Source organism: Canis aureus, chromosome 9, assembly GCF_053574225.1.
Source record: "Canis aureus isolate CA01 chromosome 9, VMU_Caureus_v.1.0, whole genome shotgun sequence".
In the NCBI taxonomy this organism is placed as follows: domain Eukaryota; kingdom Metazoa; phylum Chordata; class Mammalia; order Carnivora; family Canidae; genus Canis; species Canis aureus.
Window position 1 is genome coordinate 52,770,712 of NC_135619.1, and position 19,955 is coordinate 52,790,666.

General features: G+C 44.9%; 2 long non-coding RNA genes across 6 annotated transcripts; one reads left to right on the forward strand and one right to left on the reverse strand.

Moving 5' to 3' along the window:
* Positions 1 to 3,087: 3,087 nt before the first annotated feature.
* LOC144320941 (uncharacterized) lies at positions 3,088 to 8,756 on the reverse strand. 5 transcript variants are annotated; one of them, XR_013386558.1, is made up of 5 exons: positions 8,616 to 8,756; positions 7,390 to 7,533; positions 6,230 to 6,283; positions 4,562 to 4,651; positions 3,088 to 4,337 (listed from the first exon to the last, which is right to left on the reverse strand). It is a non-coding gene; the product is annotated as an uncharacterized LOC144320941 (long non-coding RNA). The 5 variants fall into 5 exon arrangements; XR_013386557.1 differs by having other exon boundaries at positions 4,562 to 4,693; XR_013386559.1 differs by lacking the exon at positions 6,230 to 6,283 and having other exon boundaries at positions 3,089 to 4,337.
* Positions 8,702 to 19,585, forward strand: LOC144320940 (uncharacterized). Its single transcript, XR_013386556.1, has 2 exons — positions 8,702 to 8,977; positions 19,328 to 19,585. It is a non-coding gene; the product is annotated as an uncharacterized LOC144320940 (long non-coding RNA).
* The last annotated feature ends 370 nt before the right edge of the window (positions 19,586 to 19,955 follow it).

Below are 19,955 nucleotides of genomic sequence, written 5' to 3' on the forward strand. Positions count from 1 at the left end.
AATTGGTCTCACTTCTGCAGATGTCCCTCCCTCAGCCCATCTGTGCAAAGATCGCTTTGGCAGCTGTCACGCAGCAAAGTGAAGGCACTAGGGCTCTCACTTGGGTACTGAAGAGCTTCTCCTCACTTCCCCTGTGGAGAATAGGGACAACCAGACCCTCCCGTCCCCTCTTCCCACAGGCAGACGTGATAAGCCCCCACAATCAAGCTTGGAGCAAGCCCAAAATAGGGCCAGCCTGGCTGGCCCTCAAGAAGACTTGAAAATGACCCAGTGGCCACATGAGCTGCACTTTTACCCTGGGGCCCATTGTCAAGGCTTCTCATTAAATGGAAGTCCTAGACAAAGCCCCAGCCAGTCACCGCCAAAGAAACAGCAACCCAGCAGGCCACCAAATAACCCAGAGTGACCCAAATCTCTACCCTCGGCACTGGCCACACTATCTATGGGGTGTCACATTATTGATGCACTGCAAAACTTCCCCAGGGACCTCTTTCTGCATCTCCCTGGCCCCCACAGAGCTGCTCCCATGGATCTCTCTGGTGCCCCTCCAAACTGCCCCAGCTTCCCCGTGCAGTCCCCTCCGGTGCCCCTCCTCAGGCCTCCTCTCTAGGCCAGTCCCGGCATCTCGAGCTTCAGTCCATGCTCCTGCACCAGCTGAAGAGCCAGAGGCCGATCCGGGGAGCAAAATCTCCTGGGGTATGGGGTGCAGTCAGCCGAGGAAGGCTGAAAACCTTACCACCTCAGGTACTTTATTGTGCCTCTGTTGTAAATTCACGGCGCTCCCAAAGATCAGCAGCCCCCAGAATCGCAGAGAGCTGTCCTTCCCCTGCCTGCAGGCCTTGCCATGCACAAGGTAGTTCCACCCAACCAGAACATGCCCGTCCGGGGCCCCCCTCCAGGCTCACAGGCTGGCAGTTGCGTTAAGTCCTGCCTGTCTTTGGAGGAAAAAAAAAAATCAGCTTAACATTATGGACCGATGTGATGGTGACATTTTTATCATGAATGTTAAAGGTCCCTGGGGGAAAGGCTTAGCCTCATGAACAGGCAATGTCTCAGCTGTGTGATGTCAGAGGTCAGAGCTTCCCGAAGGTACCTGGTGCCCCCCCGGACAGAACACGTTAGGGACCACGGCTGACTTGCATCTTGGAAGGGGAAGGTGGACATGGATGTCTGGAGCGAGTATTTTGTATCCTTCAAACCGTGTCGCACAGGTGGTTGGTCCTGGTGAAGGTGACTCTTCTAGTGGAGGGTCTCCTGCAGGGTGGGCCCGGGAGAGGGTGACCAGGCACACATGGCGGGGCCAGGAGATCCCTGCCTGGCCCTTGCCGGGGACCTACGTCCTTCTTCATCCTGTGGAACATGCAACCCACCTTGGCTCCACACTAGGGTCGCTACTGTGGGGATGGGTGGGATGTGGGGAGTGCACAGGAGGCCAGCAGAGGAGCCGGCCTGGGGACAGATGTGGTGGTAAATGCTGGCCAAAAGGAAAGAGAATTTGGCTCCGAGGAAATGTTCCTGGAAGGAGACAAAGCTCTCCCAGCTTCCTCTGGAAATTGCTTTGTTTAAAATGCAAAGTGCAGATGTGTTTAGATGACATCTCTGCATCCATCACCCTATGCAAATGCCGACCCTGGGGAAGAGGAGCCCCTGTAAGTCACTCGGATCCCCTAATCGAGTGTGTGTGGTGATGGCAGGCCGAGGGAACAGCGCAGGGGCGGGTGACAGCTCACCACCCAGGAGAAGGGCTTGATAAGGGGCAGCCGGTGGAGGAGGGAGCCCAGCCCTGGGGGGCAGGAACCGCTCGGCCACCTGCACCACCACCCCCTCCCCAGGCTAGCTGCTCAACGATGCAGATGTAGAGACTGATGGATGCGGGATGTGGGGTGTGGGATACAAGCCACTGAAGGACAGAGCTCTAAACAAGGAGCTGCCAGGCTCAGGGACAGTGAATTAAATCCTCTGGGGGAGCCAGGAGGACGCCCCTTGCCTGAACGCTCTGCCCCAGGGAGAGATTCTGCAGAAGTTGAATGCTGGTTGGGGGTGCGGTGGGGCCCTCGAACCTAAGCCCCCATCTGATGTCTCAATCCATCACCATACCGGAGCCTTCTGTGCGGTGTTCCAGACCCGGCTGGTACTTAGCATCCCAGTAGGATTCTCAGAGAAAAATCCAGGACACCCAGTTACATCTGAATGTCCAATAAACAAGGAATGATCTTGTAGCCTGAGCATGTCCCAAAAATTGCATGGGATTATTTGTTGTTGGTCTGAAATTTAAACTTAACTGGGGGCCCTGTATTTTCATTTGCTAAATCTGGCAAGCCTACATCCTGGCCAATCCATTCTATTTTCTGCAACCATCTTATCACCAACTCTTGAGGTTGAGCCTGCCTCTGCTTTCCTTTTGTTTCTACCCAGCTCCTTCCATCCCCACCCCCACCAGTTCCCTCCATCGCACGCCCCCCCCACCCACTCACCCGGGTTCTGCCTTCTGGGCCACATGCTATGGTTTTTGCCTCCTTTTCTCTTTCACAGATCACCTCCAACCTCCCACCACCCATAAATGTCTTGCACTCCCATCTTCTTAGCTTCTGCCTGCAGCCCTCAACCCTGGGAAGCGCTGCTCAGCCTGGCTGCTAGCTCCGCTAGTGACACACACGTTCTTCAATACTCATTCCTGGACTCAACAGGTATTCCTGGAGTTCCTGCTATGTGTCTGACCCGTGGCTAGACACTGAGGATACAGTAGTAAAACCGAGCAGGCATGGTCTCAGCTCCCCTGGGGCTTACATACTAGTTGGGTGAGATATTTAAGAAAAAGAAGTGGCAGCTAGTGAAGTAATATAAGTGTGAGCGCTAGAAAGGAATAAAGGAACTGGGATGGAGAATAATGGGATGCGGAGGGCTGCTCTGAAGAAACAACATCAAAGCCGCCATCTGAAAGATGAGACGATGCTAACCATATAAAGAGTGGGTGGCAGCATGCTCCTAGTAGGGGACGCAGCATGTGCAAAGGGCCGGGGGGTGAGAATGAGTCTCTGCAACAGCCTTCATGTTAAACAGCTCTCTCTCTTTCACATTTTACTTATTTATTTCAGAGAGAGAGAGAGGGCACGAGCAAGGGGAGGGGCAGAGGGAGAGGGAGAAGCAGACTTTGCACTGAGCAGGGAGCTTGATCCCAGGACCTCGGGATCATGACCTGAGCAGAAGGCAGACACTTAACCAACTGAGCCACCCAGGCGCCCCTTAAACGGCTCTTTTATCCCTCAGACTCTTTTTTTTTAATATTTTCACCTGTATTTCTATTTTATCCTCAGTGGATATCCCAACCTCCAGCATGCTAAGGTCTCAGACCAATCCTGTTCTTCAGCAGGTGAGGTCACCTCCCAATTCACTATGAAGATGGAGCTAATACAGCTCCCTTCTGTCACCAAGTGTCCCCCCACGGTCACATACCAGTGTCTTCCTTTCCTTTGCTCTTGAAATAAGATGCCTTCTTATTTCTTGAAATAAGTTGTTGTAGCCAGCCTGACTGGGCCCTGCCTCAGCAGACCCTATGGGGCCTTTGCACCATTGACCATGTCCTGTCTCTTGACTCCTCAACCTCACTCCTTCCGGTAGCCCCTGCTCCCCCCACCTTCAAACCAGCTCAGCCAAGACAGCTCCTCTTCTAGCTGTGACTTCATCCCCTTTGTGTTCTCAGCCATCTTTTCCAGAAGACTTCCCCATTCTGTCACCGTCCTCCACCCAGCTGCCTCCGCTATCTAAAAGGCTCTTCAAATGTGTGGTTCTTCTCCCCTGCTCCCTGCACACCCCCGTGTTGTGGGGGTTCTTCATGGTTATTTCCTTACTGGAATGCAAGGTGCCTGAAGTCAGGGACTTGGCTTTTACCATCCAAAGCACATTAGTTTGCCCGCAGGAACTGCTCAGCAAATGTTTCAGTTGAATTCAATTGGGGCATCTCTTGGGCTTCTGGAAACCGATGCAGGAGCACTCTCTTGGCGGTAAAGTATGAGAGGGCTCCCCTCAGTGGCAGGGGGTATGGGCAGAATGGGGAGGTTGGGTTGGAGGTGGGGATTGGGAGACAGCGAGAAGGAAGACGGGGCAGGTGGAGGGTGCCAGCTTTTACAAAAGGATGATAAATGATAACAGCACTGGGAACAAAACCAAACATCCTTCATGCTGTCAGAGCGATGAAGCCAGCACATTCCAAGACGCGGGCACCAGGCAGTGCCTTGCTTTTGGAAGAGGCATAGGCTCTCGGTCTCCTTCTGCTCCGAGTCAACAGCCCAATTCATCTTCCTTGGGGTGTCTTCTGGAACTGCGGGGAGACGGGTGTCCTGGGGTTAGTGAGAAGGAGGGAAGTCAACCTGAGCCATCTGTCCTCAATGTCCCCTTGCTGGGGCAGGAGCGGTCTCATGTGACCCTACTGGACCCTTTCATGCCTGGGGTCAACTAGATGGTGTTGCTTCCATTTATGTTGTGGGGCTTTTGTTCTGTCCTCTTTTAGGGAGCACTAAACTTAAAGTAAAGATGTTCTAAGAATAAGCAAATGGAAACACACCTGCTGGGAGTGATGAGAAGATCCCAGAGACTTAACCGCCACACATTTTCTTTCTTTGTCCACAGAGTGTGAAGTAGAAGAAACCCTGTACTGAGAGTCAGGGAACTTGGCTGGATTTGGGGCCCAGCTTTGCTGTGGAAGAGCCAGGGACCCCAGACAATTATTTCACCTCTCTGGGTCTTGATTTCCTAATCTCCAACTTGTTGGGTTGAGTAAAGGAACCCTAAGTTACCTTCCAGTTCTCTCATTCTGTTATTCCTTGTGCATCTCAGAAGTAGATATCTGGGTTTTCTCAAACTTAGCCTTCTTTCTTCTTTTTATGACAACGGCACCCCACTCTTTCCTTCCCTTTCCGGAGACCTGTCAATCATCCTATCCTGTCCTCCCCCCCATAAGGGGTGCGGCCAGGATCTGAGCTCAGTCAATCAAACTCTGAGATGGGGTCACATGACAGCAGCCCCCACGGATCCTGCTGTGGTTTCCAACTACCTGCTCAGGTTCCTGCCCTACCTGAAGTCATATTGTCCATCTGCCCCCCCTAGTTCTGCAAATTCTCCAGTGTTGCTCTCATAAAATCCTCTTTTCTCCAGAGTCAGTGCCTGGTGCTTGCAATCAATGACCTTAATGATCTGTTGTTAGAATCTTGAATCTAGGGTCAGAGAGTGACTGCAAAACACACAGGTCAAGTTGCCAGTGAAGCTGCCTCCTGACTAAAGAGGCTTTTAATAGAAAAAACAGGGAAGAAACTGGCTGAGCTTCACTGCCTGTCTCCTGAGAAATAAAGGCACCCGTCCAGCAATCGGGGAGCTCTTGGAGAACAGAACTTCGAGGACCCCTGAGAAGATGTAAACGTCAGTGATTCCTGGCATTTCACAGCAAGTGAATTCCTCCATGCCCACGCCCAAGCACGGGTATCCCTGTGACCTGAATGATGGCTCCCGTCTCAGAATGGGGCCAGGTAAGCCAGCAGTGCACAAAACCTCAGAACTGCCCTTGACCAGACACTGCCTGGTAGTATTTAACAAGTCAGCAAGGAAGTAGCCACTGGTGCCCTCTATGGGCTTATGGAGTGGGCTTTGCCCACAGGAAGCCCTTAACATGTGTATTGTTGAATGTCTAAAGCTTGAGCATCTGGAAAGAACCTGAGCAAGAGTCGAGGTCAGGGATTGCATATTTGTCAAAAGGACTTGAATATAAAAATGCTAAAGAGAGGTCATTTGGCCACCTAGGGAGATAGCCTGAAAAAAAAATCACAATTTTAGACTTATCTAAGTCCTTCCTTATAGGACAGGGTTTCTCAGAGTGTGGTTGCAGGATGTCTTCTGGTGGCACTTGGGCATTTAAAAGATTTTATTTTTAAATTTCTTTTGTTTTCCTTTATTTCTGTGTGTATTGCATAAAATGTCACTAGTATGTCCCAACATATGCTCTACAGATACTTTGCTTAGGAGGAAGCTACAGTAGATACATAGGCTAAATAAGTGAGTGGTTTCAATAAAGATATTAAGGAAATAGTAATAAAGTGGGATATGGGTTTGGTGAACTTTGTGAGGGTGGAGCTGGAATGAAGTTGGACAGCACCTGTGCAAGGGGAGTATAGAAACCCCCACCCCACTCCTACCTCCAGCCAGTCCTATCCCTCCGCAGATGACTGGGTGAGGAACCTACCACGAGACTGTGAGACACTCCAGCTGTGGGCCAGACTCCTTCATGTTGGATCCTCTGTAGTGCACCACCAAAACAGGAAGTACCAACAGATTGAATAATAGTTTTATGCCCTGCCTTGTTCTAGAAAACAGTTAAAGGAGACAACACAGAGCAGACTTGCACAGAAAGAAGACCAGGACACAACTTCTGGCCTCTCTTTCACCACGGATGTACCCTGTCCAACTGGTCAATCAATCAGTCCTATGTGCTTGATAGGCAGCTTCAAGCTACACACTTCTGTCTGTTGCCATCCATCCCCATTTGCTGCTGCCTGGGCCAGGGCACCAACATCTCTTACTGGACATACTTTCTGCCACCATCTCCCAACCGTTCTTCCTGACTCCAGTCTTATCCCAGCTAAGTGATTTTTTTTTCACACAGCAGCCAAACAGTTGTCCAAAATGCAGCTCATCGTCTGAGGTCTTCTTTCTTGTGTGCACAGGGTGAAGGCCACAGTCTTCAGGAAGGCAGGAAATGCCTTTCATGACCTGGCCTCTGCCTTCCTCTCCAGTCTCATCTCTTACAATTGTATTCCATACCCTATGTGCCAGCTATATTTTAGTCTTTCCCGAAAGCATCTTGCTTCTGGGCCTTTGCATATACCATTCCCACTGCTTGAAATGCCCTTCCCTTTCTTCTTCTGCTTCACTACTCCTTAATCCTCAGGATCCACTCAAGCATCATCTCCTTGAAGAAGCCAGCCCAGACTTCTCAATCTGGATCTTATGTTCCCATAGCACCTGCATTTACTTATCACAGCACTTACTATACTGGGTCCCCATTGTTTGCTTACCTGTCTACCTGCCACATAAATCCTTACAGTCTTTGAGCCAGAGGCCATACTTTTTCACCTTTGTATCCCCAGAACCTAGCTCAGTTATGGACTGAGAATAGGCTCTCAGCAAATATTTGAAGACTGAGTAGCTGACGGTCACAGGTCTGGGAAACTGCATGGACAATGGGCTTGGGACTATGGGCGTCTTAAACTCATTCATGCTGTTCACCAAATATTTCTAACTCCCCACCTTCTTGGCACACAGTAGGTTTACACTCCCTGACCTCCTTGTGGTTCAGTAGGGACCATGTGATCATTCTGGTCAATGAGTTATGAACAGAATTACCATGTGTCACTTTTAGGCTGAAGCATTTAATTGCCAGAGTTCTCTTTCCCTCTGCTTTGACAACCTGTAATAATCCAGACGGCAGCTTCTCTATCAAGCGGGGTCCTGGAGTGACAACAACACTGAGTAGAGCCCCCAGCTGACCTGTGAATAACATGTAAGATAAATGAGACTAAGCCTTTGTTTTAAGAAGCTCTTGAATTTTTTTTTAACAGACATAATTTAGGCTGTCCCAACTGGCATACCCATGCAGCCCGCAGGGCTCAAAGGACCTAATCTAAACTACATTCTACCCTTCTGTCCTCGTTTTGGTCTGGATCATGGCCTATGTTGCCCTCAGTCTGAACAGTCCCCTTTTCATCCAAAACAGAAGGAAGGAAGGAAGGAAGGAAGGAAGGAAGGAAGGAAGGAAGGAAGGAAGGAAGGAAGGAAGGAAGGAAGGGAAGAACGGAGGGAGGTAGGGAGGGAGGGATTCCTAGTAAATAGGAATCCAGCTGAACAGCTTTTGGGAGACATGGCCTCAAAAACTACAAAGTCCATGGTGAGTTCATCATCATGGAGGCAGACCAGCCCTACCTCAGACAGCAAAGGGAGGGCTGGGTAGTTTCCCCTTCTATCTTCTCTGTAGCCAGTTATTTGGGGATCTTTAAACCTCCTAAGGCATTTACCCACTAAATCTGACCCTTGCTCCATTCCTAACTCATACGTATCCTGATACCTTTTATATGTAGGTATATACACCCAGTAAGGGGAAAGGATCAAACTCACACAATATCACACCTGTACCACCTATCTCTCTGCATGCCACAGCAAGAGTCCATACTACTCACAGCTCACAAAATGTCTTTCTACTAGTCCCCACCCCTCACCTGCCAAGGGCTGTCTATTCTTTGACAAACTGAGTAAGCATGGCTCCCTGGATACCAGTCCTGTCAACCACACCCATTAGAGGTTATGGTTGGACACCAGCTGGCCCAGGTTGCATCTTGCTCTAGCCTCTGAGCCTTGGGGTCCTGATGTGGGGTCCTTATACTTTCCTGCTGGGGGGTGTGAGGAAGTAGCACATATACCATGTAAAACTATATATGTTCCAGGCCTTCTCTCACACCCATTACTCTTCATTAAGCCTAATTAGAATGCCACTGAATAATCGTATTATTCTAATGCGCCATGTAATGATTAAGAATAATGGTGATTTCCATTTCTCTTCCCGTCTCTCCCCCTACCTCCTTTTCCTTTCCACCCACAGAAAAGCTACATGTTTGCTTCTTTATGATGTCTTCCTTGACTATTCTCCCACTGGGGACTGAGAGAATGTTGGCTAGGTAAGACCATGATGGTCATACCATTCTGGTATTTTTGTCACAGAATTCTTAGCCCCAGTTATGGAACATGGCATCAAATGTTGCCAATGGAGATGAGCATCAAACAGAGAGGAGGAGAATAACCATGATGGGGTGTATATATTGGGAGGTGCTCTCCTTGATGTTTGCTCACTTAGGTTTTATGACAACAATGCAGGGGTAAATATGACAACTATCATGGAAGGATTGTCCAAACTAGAGAGCATCAGGCCTGTAAGGTCCAGGTGGGTATAACAGGGCAAGTCAGAGGTGTGCTCTTCCCACAACCTTGCCTCCATGGCATTGCGCAGGACATCACCATGTATAAAAAGGAGTATAAAAAGCTCATCCTCCCTAAACCCTGATCCCTTATTTTCACAATCTTATCCAGATTTTCTGGATGGAAGTGGTAAACTCTTGAGATCTGGGAGTTTGAAGCTACCTCTCCTCAAATGTGAGGTCTTGTCTTCAGAATATCCATCCTGAATCCAACCTTGAAATAGAAGGATCCTGGAAGATTCCACTGTCAATCTAAGATGTGTCTCCATGATATAGGGTAAAGGACATGGATTCTGAAATCAAAAGGATCTGGGCTAGTCCCTTAGTTTCTCTGAACCTCAGTTTTCCCATACACAAAATGGGAATTATGATGCTGACCTCATGATGGTTCATATAGCATGCTTAGCCTATAGTAGGCACTTAATAAAATATTTACTGGAGGTAAACTCAGTCATTAATCATGAGAAAATGTATTACTTAACTTTATATCTGAAAAGATAGTTTCACTGGGTATAGATTTTAAGTTGACATTTTGAAGATAGTATCATCACTGTCTTCTAGCTTCCATTATTGCTACTGGTAAGTGAACCATCACCCAGTTGCTGTTCTTCTGTAAGCGATCTGTCTTCTTGCTGGCCCTCTGAAAAGAATCTCTTTTTCTCTGATGTTTTGCAATGTTACATGTGCTGCATTTGGTATGACTTTCTTTTAATTTATTGTACTTAGAGTTTGTTGGACCTCCAAGATGTAGGACTAATGTCTTTCAACAGCTTCAGGAAGTCCTCAGGCATGATCTCTACAAACATTTCTTCCCCATTCCCTTTTTCTCCTTTTTTGATTCTGAGCCAGGTTTATCTTAGACCCTCTCACTCTGCCCTCTGTGCCTCTATAACATCTTTTCCTATTTTCTATCTTTGTCTTTTTGAGCTAAATTCTAGGAAATTTTTGAATCTGTCTTTCATTTTACTAGTATTTTTCTCCTCTGTTGTATCTAATCTTCTGTTTAATCTTTCCATGGAGATTTTATGTTTTCCATTTTTACAACTTACGTTTGTTTTCTCTTCATATTCCTTGGTCTTATTTTTAAATTATTTTTATTTTTAAAGAAAGGCAGACTGCCACATGCAGCACCTCATTTGGATGTGTCTAGAGTTTTGGAAACTTGACTACCTCATATTCTCCTACAAATGGACCTTGAGAGCCTATTTGCAGGTTCTAGCAGGAGAGCACAGCTACTCATATGCCCTTGACCTAAGCCGGTCCTCCTCTATCAGGTAATGCTGTCTTTTTCAACCAGGCATGCTTCAGGAGGGATGCACATGGAGCCATGAGGGAGGAAGGGGACAACCAACCAGATCAGCCAAATCAACCCTGGCGATCAGTGGTGTGACAGATCTCATAGTCAAGTGGCCCTACATCCTCCTTGGTCTTATTTTAAAACTTTGATTCTTTAGATATATTTGTGGCAGACAGAATAATGGCCTCCCAAAGATGTCTATATCCTAATTCTTGGAGCATAGAATATGTTAGAAATCACAACAAAGGGGAATTAAGGTTGGGCATGTTTGTGGGGATTCTATTTTGGGGTTTTTCTATTCTTTTCTATTGATGTATGTGTCTCTCTGCCATCTCCACAGTTTTGATTACTATAGAATTGGTACTAATTCTTCTTTAAACATTTGGTAGAATTCTCCGGTGAAACTATCTGGGCTTAGAGAGCTCTATTTTGGGAGTTTTTAAGTTACAGCGTCAATTTCCTCAAAAGTTATAGGACTGTTCAAATCTTGGCTATTGTAAATAATGCTGCAGTAAACATATGGATATATATATCCTTTTGAACTAGCATTTTTGTTTTCTTTGGGTAAAAATCCAGTAGTGAAATTACTGGATCATATGATAATTCTATTTTTAATTTTGTCATTTGCAACAATATGGATGGACCTAGAGGGCAAAATGGTAAGTGAAATAAGTCAGACAGAAAAAGACAAAAACCATATGACCTTACTCGTATGTGGAATTTAAAAAACAAAACAAAGAAACAAAAGTAAAAAGACAGAACAACAGACGCTTAACTACAGAGAACAAACTGGCAATTGCCAGAAGGGAGGTGGGTCGGGGAATGGGTGAAATAGATACGGGGGATTAAAAGCACACTGAGGAAATGTATAGAATTGTTGAATTATTATATTGTACGCCTGAAACTAAGGTAACATTGTATGTTAATTATACTTCAATTAAAAAATAAGAGAAGAAAAGGTATATAGGCATTCAAATTATTTCATGTTGGGTGATTTGTGGTGGTTTGTGTTTTTTAAGGGACAGGTTCATTTCATCTAAATTGTCAAATTTATGTGTATAGAGTTGTTTGTCGTATTCACTTATTATTCTGTTGATATCTGCAATATCTATAGTGATATTCCTTGTTTCATTCCTGTAGTGGTAATATGCATTTTTTTCTCTCTCTCTCTCTTTCTTTTTTCTTTTCTTTTTTTTTTTTTTTTGTCAGCCTTGCTAGATGTTTGTCAATTTTGTTGATATTTTTGAAGAATTAGCTCTTTTTCCCATTGCTTATTTTTTTGTTTTCCATATCACTAATTTCTGTTCTTATCTTTCTGATTTCCTTCTTTATACTTGCTTTGGGTTCATTTTGATCTTATTTTCCTGAGATCTTGAGGTGGGAGCTTAGATGGTTAATTTAACACTTTTCCTCTTTTCTAATATAAGCATTAATGCTACGCATTTCCCTTTTGGCATGGCTTTAGGTACAAAATCACAAATTTTAATATGCTGCATTTTCATTTTAATTTAGTTCAATTTATTTTTAAAAATTTCTCTTGAAACTTTCCTCTTTGATTCATAGATTATGTGGAAGTGTACTGTTTAGTTTCCAAATTGTTGGAGATTTTTCTGTTATGTTTCTGTTTTGATTTCTAGCCTGATTCCATTTTTGTCAGATACCTTCAATTTGTTGAGATTTATTCTATGGTCCAAGATGATCCGTCTTGGTTTATGTTCCATGGGCACTTGAGAAGAATGTGTTTTCTGCTTTGTGAAGTATTCTATAAATGTTGATCAGACTCTGTGGGTTTAGATTTCTGTTTAGTTGTTCTATCAATTGTTGAGAGAGGGGTATTGAAGTCCCCAAGCATATTATGAATTTCCCCATTCCTCTGCTCATTTTTGTCAGATTTTGCTTTATGCATTTTGCAGCTCTGTTGTCTGGTCTATATACATTTAGGATTCCCATGTCTTCCTTGTGGGTTGATATTTGTCATTTTGCAAAGTACTGCTTTTTGTCTGGTAATTTTCTTTGCTCTGAAATCTAATTTATCTGACATGAATATAGATACTTCTGTTTTCTTCAGATTAATATTTGTGAGGCATACCTTTTTCACTCTTTTACTTTCAACCTTCCTATAATATTATACATAAAGTGAATTTCTTATAGGTAACACTCAACTGGTGTTACGGATGAATGTTTGTGTCCCTTCCCAAATTCATATGTTGAAATACTAATCCCAATGTGCTGATATTTGTTTTTTGTTTGTCTGTTTTGTTTTGGGCTTTTTGTTTGTTTGTTTGTTTGTTTAAGTAGGCTTCATGCCCAGCATGGAGCCCAATGTGAGGCTTGAACTCAGGACCCTGAGATCAAGACCTGAGCTGAGATCAAGAGCTGCACACTTAACCAAACCACCCAGATGCACCTAATATGTTGGTATTTGGAGGTGGGGCCTTTGGAGGTGATTAGGTCATAGAATGGAGCCCTTTTGAATTTGATTAGCATCCTTAGGAGAAGCCAGACAGCTAGCTAGTTCTGTTTCCACCATGTGAAAATATAAAAAGTTAGCTCTCTGTACTCAGAAAAGGATCTTCACTAGAACTGGACCATGCTGGAGCCTAATCTGGGACTTAAAACCTCCAGAACTGTGAGAAATAAATTTCTGTGATTTAAGCTGTCCAGTTTATGTCATTTTGTTATAGTAGCCTGAGCTAAGATAGGTCATTAAAAAACCTCTCTCCATCTTTTAAATGTGTTGTGGGCCATTTACATTTAATGTTATTATTGACATGTTGAGGGTTTAAGTTGTGTTTTGTTTGTTTTCTCTCTTTGTTGTGTTTCTCTGTTCTCTTTTTCCTGCTCTCCTCTGGGTTATTGACATATTTTAGAATTTTGGTTTTATTCCTTTGTAGATTTTTTTAAATGTATCTCTTGGTATAATTTTGTTAGTGGTTGCTCTAGTTATTACATTATATATACACATAACACAATTCACTGGTGTCATCATTTTATCAGTTCAAATGAAGTATAAAAACTTACCTCCCTTTCTATTCCTTTACCCTCCTCTATTTTTTATGTAATTGTCTTAAATATTTTTCTACACACATTTAGAGCCACATCAGAACATGTTACAACTTTTGTTTCAACTATCAAACAGAATTTGGAAAATCCAAGAGGGGAAACAAAGTCTATGATGTTTACACATAATTCTGTGTACTGTGTTCTTTCTTCCTGGTATTCCAGAATTCCTTCTTTTATTCTTTCCTTTTGCTTAGAGAACTTTTCTTAGTCATTCTTTTAGGTTAGATCTAATAACCTCAAGATATCTCAGTTTTCCTTCATCTTCAAATGCCTTGACTTCCCCTTTTATTTTTGCTGGAGACAGGATTCTAGGTCAACAGTTCTTTTCTTTGGGCACTTGAAAATTATTGTGCCATTTCCTCTGGCCCCATAGTTTCTGATGAGAAATCTACTTAAATGACAATTCAAGCTGGTTTTCCCTTATAAGGGGCATTCCTTTATTGTTGCTTGCAAGGTTTTTTCTTTGTCTTTTGGTTTCAGAAGTTGACTGTTTTATTGATGTGAATTTCTTTAGGTTCATCCCATTTGTGGTTTGGTCAACTTTGAATCTGTAGGTTTATGTCTTTTGCCAAATTGGGGTAACTTTTGGTGATTATTTCTTTGAGTACTTTTTACCTCTACCTCCCCTTCTTCTCTCCTTCTAAAACTCTGATGATGCAAATGCTAGCTCTTTCATTATTGTCCCCAAAGTCCTTGAGGCTCTGTTCATCTTTTTTAAGCCTATTGTTCACACTGGGTGATTTTCACGGTTTTATCTTCAGGTTTATTGGTTTTTTTCCTTTGTCCCCTTCATTCTATGTCCCCTCCCATCTGTTGAATATAGTTCATTGTTGCTACTGCTGTTATTGTACATTTTGGTTCTAAAATGTCTACTTTTTTTTCCCTTGCTGTTTTTACTATTACTTTATTGAAACTTTTTATTTCTTAGCTAAGACTTGTTTCAACTGTTTTTTTTTTTTTTCATTTGTTTCAAGCATATTTGTTGCTTGCTTAAGCCTTTTTTTTCTAATGGCTCCTTTAAAATCTTTGTCAGTTAATTCTAACATCTCTGTCATTTTGGTGCTGGCATCTATTGACTTTCTTTTTCTATTTATTTTGAGATCTTCCTGGATCTTGGTATGATAAATTTTAAAATATTTAAAAAAAAAATATTTGAGAGAGAGAGAGCAAGACAGCAAGTGGGAAGAGGAGCAGAGGGAGAGGGACAAGCAGATTCTGCACTGAATGTGAAGCCAATGTGGGGCTTAATCTCAGGACTCTGAGATTTTGATCAGAGCCAAAATTGAGAGCTCAAACAACTGAGCCACCGAGGCACCAAGTATAACTTTTTTTTGAAACCTGGACATTGTTGGCATTATAAGACTCTGGATCTTGTTTGTGCCTTCTCTAGTTACTTTTTTCTCACATCCTTCTGGCAGAGGAAGAGAGGATGCTGCTGCCTTATACTGCCAGATGTGGGTAGAAGATGGTGCTCTTTATCACTTCTGCGTGGGGATGAGAGTTTGATGTCCCAACAGTCCTCCACTGATACCTCTTTGGCTGGGAGGGGTAGGAGTGCCTCACTACTGTTCTCCACCTTGACTCTACTGACACTATGGAGTGAGAGGTCTCATTATCAACCAAGAGCTAGGGGATGAAATCCCTAGCTCCCTACATGGCCTCCTCTGATAGCGCCCTGGTGGAGAAGTTAGAGTCCATCCTTACCTTGTCATAACGTGGTAAGGATGGACATCTAGGCTCCCCACTTGGTCCTCATTGTTGGAAGGGGGGGTGTGTGGCCTCAGGGGTTTTTTGACAGCATCTGGATAGAATAGAATAGTTACTGTCTACAAAATTTCTGTCTTGCTAGGCTCCCTTCCTGATCCTTTGGCTAGAGAAAGCAGGCTTTTGTTTGAGCTTTTTAAAATCCATGCCTACTGGTATTTCCAGTTTCCAGCTGCTTTAGCTTCAAGTTGGGGGGATATGAGGCAAAAAGAAAACACGCCAGACTTACCACTCTGTTATTCTTTGGGTTTTAACATCCTTACCAGTCTACTTCATTCTTCCACATTTCAGAATACTTTTTATATATGATGTCCAAAATTTCTAATTGCTGTTGGAAGTAATAGGGAAATGTAAGCCTAGCCTATCTTCCCAGAAGCAAATGTCCTACTATAACTTGTATAATTAGGAAAAAAGTATAAGTGAGTGACTCTGTGTGTGTGTGTGTGTGTGTGTGTGTGTGTGTGTGTGTGTGAGCATTAAGATATAGGCATATTGTGGCTGTCAGCCTTTTGGTTAGGTGCCAGGCACTGTACTTGAACTGCAGAGACAAAACAAAATTAGGCACAAATCCAGGCTCCAGAAGCTAAAGGAGAGATAAAGCAGGTTTGTAGGTAAATAAGTGCAAGTATATTTATTTTACCCGTTACACTTGTGATACCTGGTCAGATGCTCCTGGAGTCCAGCTTCATGGAGAAGGAGATGAATCCACTGGAGTTCCCAATCCATTCTCAGAAAAGGTTCTTTTCTGGACTGCCAAGCTGAGGACATCAAGGTGGTAGGAATGGGGAGCAGAAGAGAATACAGCATGGTGGTTTAGAGTAGCTCTTCTTAAACTTGACTATGCTCAAGAATCACCTGGGTCTCTTGTTAAAAATGCAGATTTGATTCAGTAGGTCTGAGCTGGAGCCCAGGATTCTGTATTTCCAATGAGCTCCCAGGTGATGCTCATGATGTTACTGGTCCATGGACCACACTTTAAGTAGCAAGAGTAGGGTGTGGACTTTGGAGTCAGACAGTGGTCAAATCCAAGCTCTGGCACAAGTGACTGGGAAAGTCACTTAACTACCCTTGGTTTCTACATTTGCAAAATGAAGACATTAATAGTTCCTGCCCCATCAGGGTGTGGAGAGGACAGAAGAGGCAATGTATGAACAGTGCCTGGCTCACAGTGAAGTCATGCCTCTGCTTTTCTCCAGCTGCTCTCTGTCCCTGATCACTGACCGTACGTGGCTGTGAGGACCGTATGGGCCTGGTGATGGCATACGCAGGGTTAATGCTCCTGCTCTTGCCCAGAGACAAATGTTTTGTGTTGAGAAGTTGCTGCTGGGAAGGAAAAGGAGGGGGAAGAAGGCCCCTTTTTTATTATTCTGAGGTGCATTTTAATTTGCACAAGCGACGTTGTGTCTGTGATGGATGACACAGAGGGAAAAATTACAGCCCAGGAAGCCCAGCAAAGGGGGAAAAAAATAAAAGAGATCTAGCAAGGATTAAAAACAGCCCATTGTGATGCTGCCTCCTGGTCAGGGGCTGGGGGCTGGGGGCTGGGAGCCTGGGGAGGCTGGGAAGGGTTGCCTGCGAAGGAAGGTGCCAGCAGAGCCAGTCTTAGCCAGTCTTAGCAAACAGAATTTGTAGGAAGTTTGCTTTTCTTGCATCTGGCTTCTTCTTACTGCATTTGATTCTCCCCTCCGTGGCATCATCACCATCTTTGGGTCATCCAACTGGGGAACCTTTTTGGGAACTCCTTTGATCTCTTCTCCCATTAACAAAACTCAGGAGCCTTGGAGCTCCGCTCTCCTGGGGCTTCCTACATCATAGCAATCACGAAAGGGCAGAATCAGAGCAGCCAAGAGTTAGGGATCTAAATGAGGAAGCTCATGTCCTGATTGCTCAGGAGCAGATCACTGAAGGCCGCCAAGGGCATTACAGACATTCTTTGGCTACTGATCAGCAATAGTTCGGATCATGGGTTCTGGAATTGGATGCACAGACCTGGGTTTGCAGCCGGATTTTTCTAATTAATAGTTGTGTGACCTTGGGCAAGTTACTTAGCTTCTTTGTGCTTCTGTTTAACTCTAGAATAGAGATAAAATAGTATCTACCTCATGAGAACTATTATAAAGATCAAATAAAATAGTGAGATTCTTCTGTCCTGAAAGAAAATAGGCCAAGCAAGATTCAGAAGGATGGGTAGAGGTAGGAAGGACAATGACCCCCCCCCCCCAAATAACTGGCTGTCCCCAGTGGAGGTAGGCGGCCTCCATGCTCATCCTCGGGACTCTCAGGGAGAAGACTCTAAAGCATGCCTGACCAATAGCTAATCCAATTCCTGCCCTCAGCCCAAGGGAGTTTCCTCTCCATAAGTTCTTGGAGATAGAGAAGCAGCTGGCTATTGTCTTCTGTTCAATGAGCACAGTCAAACTAAAGGAGGCCGCCCCCCTCTTCCTTTTGGGAGTGAAATTTAAGCAAATCTAAAACTTCTCGACACAAGACACTCATCTCTGAGCCACAGGAAAACTGCAATGAAATGATAATTCATTGCAGGAGGTCACCAAATGTTGACGGAATAAAACCAACCAACAAGTCTCAAGGGGCCTCTGCTCTAGTGCTGGGCATCTTTCACACAATCTCTTGTTAATCATCCAAGTAGCTAACATTTATGGAATACTTCCTATGGGCCAGTTTTAAGCACTTTATATATATTCATTTAATTCTCAAAACCATCCAAGAGATAGGTACTGTTATTAATCTGCTTTTTACAGTTGAGTAAGCAAAGGCACAAGGGAGGTTAAGAATCTTGCCTAAGATCATAAAACCTGGGAGTCCCAGAGCCAGGACTCATACTCACATAGCCTGGCTCCAGAGCCAGACTTTACCAGCCACTACAGCCAGATTGCAAGCCCTCGTGGGCATGTACAGGTGTTCTGAGTTCTTTCTCTCCCACTGGGTATGGCTGTCCTCTGAACACCAACATTGGAGAATTAATTTGAGCTGACTGGGTGGTGTGATTTAGGGTGGGGGGCACAGTTTGCTAGCATGAGTGCCCAGAGGTGCAGTTACCTAGAAAGATCATGTTTCTGGGACATGTGGGAACTTTATCTTGCACATTTATAAGAGGGCATAGAGCGGACAAAAATGCTCTATGGAGTGACTGCCGAGTCAGTAATTAGATGCTTTTAGAGATTCGGTGAGATATTTGTTGTCCTGTTTTCCCTAGTGAGTGGGTGGCCATTATTACTAAGTAGTGTTCTTTGGAACTTGGTTTCTGGGGCCCCATGCTTTCCTCCTACTCTACCCCTTAGCATTCTGACAGCAGCCCCCATGTGGGATCTGGACTTAAGCAAAGGCTTAGGGCCATGGGGAAAGTCTTAAAGGAACATGCTCTGAATTGGAGGGATAAAGTCCCATGGCCAAGTACTACTTTCTCGCCAATGCCTTTTGTCACCTGTGGGACAACAGAGGAACCTCGTTGCAGTTAAAGAAGCCGGATTAGAAGCTTGCCCTGCTGTGTGACCACTTTGAGCCCCAGCCTCTGCTTCTTTGAAGTGGGATGATACGTATTCATCCTGCCCTACAGATTATTTATTAAAAGATCCAAAGTTGGTAATGTTTCTTATTAGCTGTGGTCCCATCATCTTATATGTAATCGGTCAGAGAGGATGACTCTCTGTGGGGTGTCAAGGCCGGGTAAGTTCGTCCCAAGAATCTTTACCCTGGGAACCACTCCTGTGCAGCATGAGAATCTACCATTAGTGATTAGCGACTAGTGTTTGGATCTGTCATCATTCCTTATTAGCATGAATCATTCTACCTTATCTGGTTGTTCTTTAGAGAAATGGTTCTTAATATTTCCAGAATTAAGATCCGATCTTGGGACGCCTGGGTGGCTCAGTGGTTGAGCGTCTGCCTTCCGCTCAGGTCATGATCCCGGGGTCCTGGGATTGAGTCCCGCATCGGGCTCCCTGCAGGGATCCTGCTTCTCCCTCTGCCTCTCTCTCCCCGTGTGTGTGTGTGTGTGTGTGTGTGTGTGTGTGTGTGTGTGTGCCTCATGAATAAATAAAAAATAAATCTTTAAAAAAAAGAAAAAAGATCCGGTCTTGTCTGAGTATCCAATGAAACCTCTGGACATTCTGTTCAGAAGCATGCACAAATTTGGGAGGTGGTGTCAGAAATCAGCTTTTCTGTCTTGTTCCAGGGCACATTCTGTCGGGAGCTTGGCAGCAGGAGACGACAGCTCTTCACTCCTGCCCCGCGTTCCTGCCCTCTGCCCTGGTAATAGCCTCTTATTTCCTGCTGGGGATCGTCTACAGCAGGAGAGTGTCGATGCTCACAGTCTCCAGCACATGGGCTTCCTCCCGTGAACACCTGCCGTGAAGGCCTTCTCTAGCCACAGAAGCATCTCAGTCGGTGGCGCGTCATGCGGCCTTAATAAATAATATCTCTATTACTATCATTTTTTCACGGTTGCCTTTGGGTCAGGTTCTGTTCACTCTTACCTGGACTTTGGCAAACAGGCTTCTAAATTTGTCTGAGCACCTGTGTTCCGTCTGCTTCACATGCCAGCTGTACTAGAGAGCCACGGTCCCTCGCTGGCTGGGCCCCACTCTTCTTTCCAGCAATTTTTTCCTCATTCACAGCTATGCCTTTCCCAGAACCGGCTGCCCCCGGGTCTCTCATTCATGCAGTTCTGCCGGCCTGGACTGTCTCTCACGTCTTCCTGTCAAAATCCTGCCAGTCCTTCCAGATATCACAGTGATTTCCTCTGTATCAGTCAGGGAGGCCTCAGTAACAACCAGCCCCCGGATCTCAGCAGTGCCTGGGTA